The sequence below is a fragment of the Sorex fumeus genome, unplaced genomic scaffold (genome assembly GCF_029834395.1).
Source record: "Sorex fumeus unplaced genomic scaffold, SorFum_2.1 ptg000014l, whole genome shotgun sequence".
Classification (NCBI taxonomy): domain Eukaryota; kingdom Metazoa; phylum Chordata; class Mammalia; order Eulipotyphla; family Soricidae; genus Sorex; species Sorex fumeus.
Window position 1 is genome coordinate 2,468,301 of NW_026606071.1, and position 12,384 is coordinate 2,480,684.

The following is a 12,384-nucleotide window of genomic DNA, read 5'->3' on the forward strand; positions in this document are numbered from 1 at the left end:
CACCATCCGGATTACTTCCTTAGCATCGAACCACGTGTAATTCCTTAGTATTGCCACAAAGGACACAATACACCTCACAACCCCAACCTCTCAATAAATTAATAAATAAATGAATTAAGTAAGAAAACAGGGAAATATAAGCTAAACTGTTTTCTAGCAGAGTTTATTTGACTTCTTTTCACCAACCCCAAAGATTTGCAAAAACTTCTTCTCTTGGGACTGGAGAGATGATACAACAGGTAGGGTATGTGCCTTGCATGCAACCAACCGGGGTTTGTTTTGCAGCATGCTATGTGGTTCTTGGTTTCTGGATCCTGCTAATAGTGATCCTGAATAGAGACCCAGAAGTAAGCCTAGAGCATCACTAGGTGTGACACCCAAGCAAAACAAAACAGAAAATCTCTAGTTAATAAGACTGTATAATAAAACATTTGTGTAAAGTAGAAGATGAGGAAAATAAAATTTCCAGTGTCTTAAAGAATCCTGAAAATTCCTGCATGCCCTATAAAGCATCATGATATTTTTCTTAATTAGTTTTCAACTATAGCAGCAGATTTGATTAGCTTCAGGATCACATGTATTAGAAGAACAGTCTGGTGGCCACAGAGTGGAGTGTTTTTCATGTTAAGTTCTTTATTTCTCACAGGGCTCATAACCCACATGTGAGGCAAAGTCATACCATATCCGTGAGTGAAGTAAGCTGACTTTCTAACGGAATTAGCAACCTCATGTAAAATAAACTCAGATGCTATACCTTAGTGTTTTTTTACCCCTTAGCCATCTATGTCATCTGCTTGATTATATCCTATCTAATTTAGGATGATCACAATCAATCAATCAATCACAAATCATCCTGTTATTCGTCGATTGCCTCGAGCAGGCCCCAGTAACGTCTCCTTCATCCTGGCCCTGAGGTTATATTCAAGGCTCTTTAGGAGAATGAAACCCATCATTGTTACTGGTATTTGGCATATTGGGTACGCCACGGGGAGTTTGCCAGACTCTGCCGTGTGGGCAGGCTACATTCGGTAGCCTGCCAGTTTGTCAAAGTAGGAATGAGATGTCAAAGTAAGATGTCGCGCAGCCCCGAATGCAGCCGTGCGGTTCCGGGAGCTGGTTTTTATAGTCTCAGAGTCCTGGCCGCTGATGGGATTACATAGCGCCAGGGGGCCAGTTGGTGGGTGTGACCCCCGCCTACTGGAATTTGGAGGATCTGGGTGGAGGATGCTCGACTCCAATCCGAGTAGGCTGGGAGATCTTGGCCCCGGAACCCACGTGGCTTTGTCCCTCTGCTGGTACCTTCAGGTGTGCGGAGAGTGGTCTCAGCATGGTGGTGGCTGGTCCTGGAGGTCTTTGGCTGCCGGGGCCCTGGCCAGGGCGGGGAGGAAAGCTCAACCCGCTCCCCTCCAAGGGGCCCCAGCGAGGAATAGCCAGGCGTGGGGGCAGGAGATATGATCAATCAGGATGATATGATCATCAATTAGGATGATATGATCAATCAATCCAATTTTTTGTGTCGCAATTAGGTTCGTTGGTATATTAATGGAGCATGTTGAGGACCAATAAGATCTTGTTATGGGGACTGAAATATAACAAAGGGGGTAAGATGTTCACCTTCTATGTGGCCAACACTGGTTCAATACATCACACTGTTCATGCTTAGGATCTTCAGGAGTGATCTCTGAGCACACAGTCAAAAATAGGCCCTGAGTATTTAATATCTCAAATTAAAGTCCTCCTCCCCCAAAAAAAAAGAAAAAAAGGAAAGAAGAAAGAGGGAAGGAAGGAAGGAAGGAAGGAAGGAAGGAAGGAAGGAAGGAAGGAAGGAAGGAAGGAAGGAAGGAAAGAAGGTAAGGGAAGGAGGGAGGGAGGGAGGGAGGGAGGGAGGGAGGGAGGGAGGGAGGGAGGAAGGTAGTTTTAAAAAATGATCTGATGACCTGGCCCTTCTCTCTCTCCTCCTTTAAATCCCTTCCTAACCTATTTGTTCATTCCTCCATATGTGCTTTTATGGATTTGAAGTGGAGGTTCAGTTTCTGAGGCTACTTCCTGCTGAAAATGGGTGCAGCTTGTTTTAGGGAATCTTTCTACTTCATCAGAGTAGCGGTGAAGAATAAGTCAGGTACTTTGAAAACTGGTTGACCAGGAAGATGCTTGGTGGTTACAAAAGAGGACTCAGTAAAGTAATTGAAAGAGGAGGTCCTTTAGTGTTCTTAGATTCTGAATAAGTCACAATTAAATTTGAGAAGACAATAAGGAAGTGCTAATGTCGAAATGATTTAAATTAAGTGTCACATGAAAAGCAGTAGCCAGGAAAGATTATTCCAATAAAGTTTCTAGGGAAATCAACTGTCAGTGACTATCTCCCACAGTTGAGAAGACTCCATGAATAACGGGGCCCCTTACATGCAAGTAATGCATAGAAAGTTATGATGTAGGTAGCAAATAGAGCAATAGATACTTGAAAGTTACAAAACCAGAATTAGGGAGGAAAAGTGAGAGTTAAACACTTGGCTTACTGACTATATGAGTATCTGGGAGTCATAGTTAACATACTTTGGCTGTCAAAAAATCCTTCTTCTTTCCAAATACAAGATAATAAAAATCATACTGAAATTCTGTACATAGATATTGACAGATTTGTTCTCATTTAGTTCCAAGGACTCCAGTAAAAATGAGTCTGGCTGCTTGGACCATGCATCCTGTAGGCAGAGCACAGTTTTATACACCTTCAGTGAGAATGAATATCGTGTACAAAACTGGCAGGTAACCTGTCTTACAAATGAGCTATCATTCTGAGTAGAATGAGTTATGAATTTTTTAGGGGAAGGATTCAGATATGTCCTAATGTAAAAATACGTTCTAGAGTTTTAAAACAAGAGTGTCCCAATTGTGAGGAGGATCCTTGCATAGGGAAAAGAGTTGCCAGATTTGACTTAATACAGAGTTTCAAGGCCATGTCAGAATTTATAAATAAAAATCATAATATTTGAGCAGGTAACTACCAGTCATACAAAGAAACTTCCCTGGGAGGGAAATAATTTGAAAGGGTTAAGGCATCTCTCAAACCCAAATTTTAGATCAGCAATGCTAAGAAATCTGTAGCTGACATTTCCCATAAGCAATTATCTTCAGAAACTGGATCCAACTTTTTGTTCAAGTGGATCAGTTGTTCTGTTTCTGGTTCTATAACTAAGTTACGAAAAAGTCAGGCCTGATTTCTCAGAAATGCAGACAAAAGTGATTATTCAATTGTAGCAAAACTAGCACCAGGTTTGTGTTAAAGTTCATTATAAAGCCATAAAGGCAAATTTCCATTCTTGTCCCCAAATAATGATGTCTTCTCTGTCCTTCATGTTTTCATGCAAGAGGTTGTGCATACTTCCTGTGCATATCAGAATCTACAATTTATAATACCCTGTCAGGTCATTGAAAATCTTTTTATTTTTCTCTCTTGATGGTGTGTATGGTGTGTATGAGAATATCAAGAATAGCCAGGGTTTACTCCTTGACCTGTGCTCAGATATCACACTCATAATTGCTCAGAGGATCATATTCAGTACCAGGTAATGAAGGAGGATAAGACTTGTGAAATGCAAACCCTTTAACCCCTATTTCTCTAGTCATGTTCTTAAGAGAATTCTCCTAGGGTACCAAAAATTGGGAATCCTATAGGATTACTTTGAGAAGTTAGTAATTTTACACTGGAGAGTTTCTTTAAAGAAGAGTGGGAAACCTTTTTTTTCCCACAGACCGTTGTGATCCGTTGTGATATTTGAAACATTTGTGAGCCATAATACACAGGCTATATAGGCAGACAAGGAGAAACTGTCCAGTAACTAATCAGTGCCAGGTGATAATGCCTCAGGTCCACATATGCCTCACCCCTGATCTACAAGATAATCATGAAGTATGCATCCCTGGGTCTTGTCCAAATGCACACCAAGATTTAGGAGGAACTCTATTAACCTCATTTTCAGTGTGGCATGGGACCGAAGGCATGATCCCTAGATGATCAATGGCTCCCATATATAGCCAGAATTTGCAGAGCCATCAATGTGGGGAAGGATTACTACCCTTTCTTACTTTGGGGCTTTTGTCATTCCTGGATGGTTCATCACTAAGATACAGTACAGTGACTTTGAATAGTTTCAGCTTCTTGAGGACAATGACTAAGAATAGCATGCTGAGTCCAGGAAGATAGTACAGAGTGGAATGTTCTTGCTTGCTTGTGGCCAACCCAATTTTAATTCCCTCACATCCACATGGTCCCCAGAACACATACAGGAGTAATCCCTGGCACACGGCCAGGGCTGTGCACTACTGGGTATGGCTCCAAAATAAAAACAAAACAAAATGAAAGCAAAAATAAAAAAGAAGTGCTGATATCACTAGTTGTCTTCAATGTTATAGCTTTTATATCTCTTAGAGTCCATAATTTCAAATTAAGGTATGACTCTGAACCATATGGGCTGACTATCTAAATGAATCAACACCTCTTTACATATCTCCTTTGACTTTGATTTATTACTGTATTCCTCACCATTTACTGTTTTCCTGTATGGTTGGTGAAGCTCTGTATCAATGATCGATGCTCAAAGAATTGGTGAGACCAACCAACCCTAGAGGTTCCTTGGTATACTATGGAGTATGTTGAGATGAATTAATGAAAGTATGTCTAGCAGATCTAATTTTCTGACTTCTCCTTCCTCATTAATATTTCTTTCTAAATTGCCTATCAAAAAATAATAAAAACTTAGAAATAAAAGTGAGCTTCTCTTTGTAAAGGAAAAGGTAGGTATTAATATCTCTCATTATTAGAAAAATTTTTCTCAAAGCTTAGTATTAGATTTGAATGTAATATATTATGTGTTGAACGTAATATACTATGGTACAATTTTTGAATTTCTGGACTATTTTAATTTGTCATGTTAATATTCTACAACATTTATGTTTTATAATAAATAATTAGGGCCAGAGGTATAATACAGTTAAGCCGTTGTCTGACCCTGGTTCAACTATTGATATCACCTATAGTCCCAAAACCACTGCCATGAATGATCCCTAAGCACAGGGCCAAGAGAAAGACCTGAACATAGCTGGATATGGTCAAAAAAGAAATAAACACAGTACAAAAATTGAGATATTTTTCTGTGGACTATTTTTTTCTATTTGTATTCAAGTGTATGTGTATGGAGCTGGAGTCATAGCACAGCAGCAGGGCATTTGCCTTGTGGATAGCCGGCCTTGTAAGCCAGATTCGATTCCTCCACCCCACTCCAAGAGGCTGGCACATATCCAAGAGGCTGGCAAGCTACCGAGAGTATCTCGCCCGCATGGCAAAGCCTGGCAAGCTACCCGTGATGTATTCAATATGCCAGACACAGTAACAACAAGTCTCAAAATGGAGACATTACTGGGCCTGCTTGAGCAAATAGATGTACAACAGGAGAACAGTGCTATCACTGAAACCATTCATGTGCATATAGACTACAGGCATAATAATTTCAAGATGTCAAGAAATGTTGAGACTGCACCAAATGGCATTGAGTCACATAGGTAAGTAATACCTTTTGATAACTATTCTGACAACTGTTCTGTAGAAGTGAAGAATGTACCAGACTACGATTTATATAGATATTATCACTTTGAAAATTTATTGTGGACCCCTAATTATCAAAATTCCAACAAAGATAGAGAAAAGGAAAAATAGATTTTAAAAGGATGAAAGAAAGGGTGAAAACCTTGTAAATTAGAATTTTCTCTACCAAAGCACAAAGGAAGTTCAGACATTTGAAGTGTATAGGCTACTGTCTATAAAGCAGCTTGCTTACCTTATTCATCTTTATGTCTAGTAGACTAGCTCCTTTCAGAAAAGAAGAACACCTCAGAGCAGATTAAGAACATTGTTTTCTGTTTAAAATTATAATAAATGCTAACATGAAAATATCTCTGTTGTTTAGAGTTTTTCCTACTTAAATTAGGAAACTGACATAAATAATGCTAAATTAAATGAATTATGATGTACATATAGAAATACATTATGGGTTCGAAGTTATTTCTCATTCAATAGCTGTGTGTCCTATTTCTAAAATACCAAATGACATCAGTTATGATAATTCTCAAAATAGTACACAGTTTAAAATAATTGTCTCACACCTTTTCAAAGAAAACATGTAAGGAGAAGTAACTTGTAACACAATACATATTGCACTCTCACATCCTCCTCATTCAAAGAAAGGGGAATCTTAGATGCTCTATATACTGATCATTAGTATTACCTACACATAGTAGATATGCAAGGTATCACTATCACTATCATCCCGTTGTTCATCGATTTGCTCGAGTGGGCCCAGTAACGTCTCCATTTGTCCCTGTCACGTGCTAATATAGCCTGGTGACATATTGGGGACTCCTTCAGGGTCCATTGTTACTGTTTTTGACCTATCGAGTATGCCACGGTTAGCTTTTCAGGCTCTGCCGTGCGGGCGAGATACACTTGGTGGCTTGCTGGACTCTCCAAGAGGGATTGAGGCTTTTGGGGCAGCCTCTAATCACCTTTACAGGTATTCCCAGTCAGGCATATAGGCAGGTATGATACTCTCAGTAGCCTGCTGGGTTCTCTGAGAGTGAGAACTAGAGAATAAGAGGTTGTGCAGCTGCCAATGCGACCATGTGCTACTGGGAGCTTGGTTGTAGAATCTCTGGATCCTGGCCATTGATGGGGTTACACGGCAGTTGGTGGGCGTAACTGTCTAGCTACTGGGAGGTGGGGGAGTTGGGTGGAGAAGGCCCAGTCCCGAACTGAGCCGGCGTGGGGATCTCAGCCCCGGGTACCACACATCTGGGATCCTCTGCCAATTCCTTGTCCAACCTTGTGGAGAGTGGTCTCAGCATAGCTTTTGCTGAGTCCTGGAGGTCTTCAGCTGTTGGGATCGGGGTGGAGAAGGAAACTCAACCCGCCCTCCTCCAAGGGGTACCAGTGAGGACAGTCAGGCACAGGGGCAGGAGACTTCTCCTTTTATCATTATAACCTTAAAATGATAAATATAGAATTTATCTATCCTTCAATTCGCTGGTACATAAATAAATATATATGTGTGTGTGTGTATGTGTATATATATATATACATACATATCTATTTTTTAAATCCTGATATTATAACTGACCTGAAACAATTTCTTAGCCTGACAGTTTGTTTGTGAATAAAATATATATATATATATATATATATATATAGTGAATAAATAGACACAATAGCATTGGTCATAGTCACTTAGAGAAAGAAATGTTTAAGGGAAAACAATATAGTTGTTGCTCTTTTTACTTTTGGTCTCGTGATAGTCTTTGAAAAGTAGAATGGATTTAATAATAGTGTTCTGTCTTTGCTATAAATCTCTGGCACCCCCAACTGAGATACTGCAACAAATAACACAATTGGAAATCAAGTTCTATGTGTCAACAAAAAACAGTATTCTTTCAATGGAGACAAAAAATTGATGAGGAGGTTAAAATAAAGAATATTATAGAAACTGCAACTCTACACATTTGTCAAGGAAGGGGCAAAATATATTTATTATTGAGCTAGAATTCAAACAAATTATAGCAATAAGCTATATTTCACATAGTAAAAAATGTGTAAAAGAAAAACATACTTTAGAAAAATGTTTCTGAATGTCAACCTAATAGTCATCATTTTTCAGGTAGATACTCTTTATATATATATATTAACCTTACTATAAAAGAAAATAAGTCTTTCTTATTGTGTTTATTTTTTTGGTATTGAAGGTTTTAGTTTTTGATAGTTTTTATCAAAGTTTTAAGTCAAACTAATAGGGATATTTATATGTTATATTGAACTAACTGTGAACTGTGAACTAATAGTAAATAAAGATCAGAACTTTTATGAAAATATTGTGTTCTTTTTTAAAAATTATCCTCAAATAAATAGTATCTCTTTTGATACCATATTTTATTAACAAGTAAACCACAGTTTAGTGACTAAATATTTTGTCTAAGATCTCACTCTAAATAAATAGTAAAAATATTATTTATTTGTGTGTGTAAATTAATCATTACACATATCCTTTCTACTTTTGTTTTGTTGTGTTTTAAGTCACACCCAATAGTACACAGGAACTGATCCTAAGGGTGCTTGGGAGACCATGCAGTTCTGGGATTGATTCTTTATGTTGTATCATATATGTAACTTGAAAAAGGCATAATGTTATATAGTTTCCATGAAAGTTTCTGCAGAATAACCTGGCTGCTAGAAAATACTATTTTAATCTACTGATTTTTGTCTCTCTACCTCAGAACCACTGGAAAGTACTGATATTTTCCCTTATTTATTTTAAAATTTTGCTTTTTGGTCACACCCAGTGGTACACACACTCCTGGCTCTACACTCAGGGGTCATACCTGCCAGATTTGAGAGGTCATTGAGGTGTTGCTGATGTAACCTTGTTTGGTTACATGGAAGGTACATACCCTACCAGCTGCACTACATTTTGGATCTCTCCTTATAATTTTAAGAATTGTTTATTTTTTAATCAGATACTTCATCAAATATAAATTTTATGTTTTCTAATAATCCTTGGGCTGGAGCGATAGCACAGTGGTAGGGCATTTGCCTTGCACGCAGCCAACATGGCCGACCCGAGTTCGATTCCTCCGCCCCTCTCGGAGAGCCCGGCAAGCTGCCGAGAGTATTTCGCCCGCACGGCAGGGCCTGGCAAGCTCCCCGTGATGTATTCCATCTGCCAAACACACAGTAACAGTTGTCACAATCCAGATGTTACTGGGCCCGCTCGAGCAAATCGATGAACAACGGGAGGACAGTGACAGTGAATAATCCTTACTTGTCTTTTTATTTTTAATAGTGTGTCTTAAAGAGTGTTTTTAAATTTTAAAAAAAAGTTCAAGTTCCCTTTTTTTTTCCTTGGGGGCTTTGTTAGAAATTCTACGTGAAAACTCTTCCCAAAAGGCCAAATTTTTGTTTTATATCATCTTATAGAGGTTTTATGGTTTTGTATCTCAATTTTGGACTATGATACTGTCACTGTCACTGTCCTCCCTTTGTTCATCGATTTTCTTGAGCGGGCCCAGTAACGTCTCCATTGTGAGACTTTGTTGTTACTGTGTAATAGAAGACTAACATGAAAGACTAACATCCATGATCCATGGCCATGGTAAACAGGGGTAAGAATGACTGGTCAATGTGGTCAATGATTATAATTAAGCGCAAGTGTGTGTGGGGCTGAGGATAGGTAAGACATAGAAAAGAAGAGATTGCTCTGGCAATAATAGCTGGGAATGATCACACTGGACAAGATCTGAGGGTAAGACGTAGGTAAGGAATATTCTTAATAACTTTTCACAGTATCATAATTACAAACCACAATGCCCCAAAGGAGATACAGACAAACAAACAGAGAGAAGAAAAGTGCCTGCCACAGAGGCAGGCAGGGGTGTGGGGGGTGGGGAGTGATAGAAAGGAACCTGGGGACACTGGTGCTGGGAAATGTACACTGGTGAAGGGATGGGTATTGGAATACTGTATGACTTTAATCATAAATGGCTTTGCAATGATCTATCCAACACTGATTCAATAAAAAAGATTTTTTTAAAAAGACCTCTACATTCTTTTTATTATTTTTTTACCACACCCAGCGATGCTCAGGGTTTATTCCTTGCAGACTTAAGGGACCTTATCAAGTGCCCGAGAACAAACCCAATAGGAGGTGTGTTCTTGACAACCACATTTTTTGTTTCCTTTGCCTACACTGTCTAATTGTTCCAGAGCAGTACAGATTCAAAGGACTGTCCTTTTACTTTCAAATGCTTATCCTTATTTGTCAATGATCATTTGACCATATTTTCATGGGACTTCTATTTTGTTTTAAACAATTTCCTCTTTTTTATCAGTTTCAAGTTATCTAACATAACTTTATATTAAGAAGTGTTAGTCCTTTAGCTATGTTCCTCTTCAGTATTGCACTGTCTATTCTGAGTCTTTTACTTTCTATATTAAGTTTGTAATCAACTTTCCAATATTGACCAAATAAATAGCTTTCTGGGATTTTGATTGAGATCAGTTGAATCTATCAATCAAGTTGGAGGAATTGACATTTTATTTTGAAACCAGGGAATAAACCCAAGGCAGTTTACATGTGAGGAGGCATGTATCTTTTTTCTGCTAAGCAGCATCCCCTAACTGAAAATATTTTGATAGCTTCGAGTCTTCTTATACTGAACATTAATTATTCTATATTTATTCATATGTTTTTTCATTGAACCAGTTTTTAGAACCCCTCCACCCATAATTTCACTATTTTGTTAAAGCATATGTACACATTTACACACACACACACACACACTCATTAGCTTACTGTACTTAATAGGTGATTTTTTTTATCATTTTTTTATTAGTGAAACACCATGAGGTACAGTTATAGACTTATAAATTTTTGTGCTTGGGTTTCAGTTATACAATGATCAAGTACCCATCCCTCCAATAGTGCCCATCCTCCCCCCCCACGGGCCCTAGCATCCCTTCCACCCCCCATCCCCCCCGCCCCACCCTGCTGCTGTGGCAGGGCATTCCCCCTTGTTCTCTCTCTCTTCTTTTGGGTACTGTGTTTTGCAAGAGAGGCATTGAGTGGCAATCATGTTTGGTCTATAGACTACTTTTAGCATGTCTCTCCCACCCTGGGGGGGGGGGGTCTTCACAGCACCCTTTATTTGGTGCTCTCTTCTCTATCTGAGCTTCCTTTTCACCTAGCACATGTGGCTGGTCTTCAAGTCATGGAGCAAAATTCCTGGTACTAATCTCAGCCATTCCTGGGTGTTAGTCTCCCGTTTTGTTGCTTTATGTTCCCCAGATGAATGCAATCTTTCTGTGTCTATCCCGCTCTGACTCATTTCGCTTAACATGATACTTTCCATGTAGTACCACTTGTATGTAAATTTCATAACTTCATCTTTTCTAACAGCTACATAGTATTCCATTGTGTATATGTACCAAAGTTTCTTGAACCAGTCATCTGTTCTGCGGCACTCAGGTTTTTTCCAGATTCTGGCTATTGTAAAGAGTGCTGCAATGAACAAACAATTGCAGATGTCACTTCGACTATACTTTTTTGCCTCTCTGGGATATATTCCCAGGAGTGCTATAGCTGGGTCAAATGGGAGATCAAATTCTAATTTTTTGAGAGTCGTCCATACTGTTTTCCAAAAGGGTTGGACCAGCCAGCATTCCCACCAGCAGTGAAGGAGGGTCCCTTTCTTGCCACATCCGCGCCAGCACCTGTTGCTTTTGTTTTTGTGGATGTGGGCCAGTCTCTGTGGTGTGAAATGATATCTTATTGTTGTTTTGGTCTGCATCTCTCTGATGATTAGTGATGTAGAGCATTTTCTCATGTGACTTTTTGCTATTCAGATTTCTTCTTTGCAAAAGTTTCTGTTCATTTCCTCGCCCCATTTTTTGATGGGGTTGGGTAATTTCTTCTTGTGTAGTTTAACCAGTACCTTGTATGTCCTTGATATCAACCCCTTGTCGGATGTGTATTTGGTGAATATTCTTTCCCGTTCTGTAGGCTGTCTTTGTATTTTGGTCACTGTTTCTTTTGAGATGCAGAAGGTTCTTAGTTTAAGATAGTCCCATTTGTCTATCTCTGTTTTCACTTGCTCGGCCAGTGGCATGACATCTTTGAAGATACCATTAACTTCAATATCATGGAGAGTTTTGCCAACTTTGTCTTCAATATACATTATGGATTCCGGTCTGATGTTGAGGTCATAAATCCATTTCTATCTTACTTTTGTGCATGGCGTTAGGCAGAGATCTGAGCCCACTTTTTTGCATGTAGCTGTCTAGTTTTGCCAGCACAATTTATTAAAGAGGCTTTCCCTGCTCCATTTCACTTTTCTTGCCCCCTTATTGAAGATTAGATGATTATATGTTTGGGAGGAGATGACAGTATATTCAACTCTGTTCCATTGGTCTGCAGCTATGCCTTTGTTCCAGTACCATGCTGTTTTGATTATTACTGCCTTGTAGTGGAGCTTGAAGTTAGGTAGGTTGATTCCTCCCATTTTCTTTTTTCCAAGAATTGCTTTAGCTATTCGTGGGGGCTTATTGTTCCATATAAATTTCAGGAGTGTTTGCTCCATTTCTTTGAAGAATGTCATGGGTATCCTTATAGGGATTGCATTGAATTTGCACAGTGCTCTGGGAAGTATTGCCATTTTGACAATGTTGATTCTCCCCATCCATTAACAGGGGATATTTTTCCATTTTCTCGTGTCCTCTTTTATTTCCTGAAGTAGCGTTTTGTAGTTTTCTTTGTACAGATCCTTTACTTCCTTAGTTAAGGTGATTCCTAG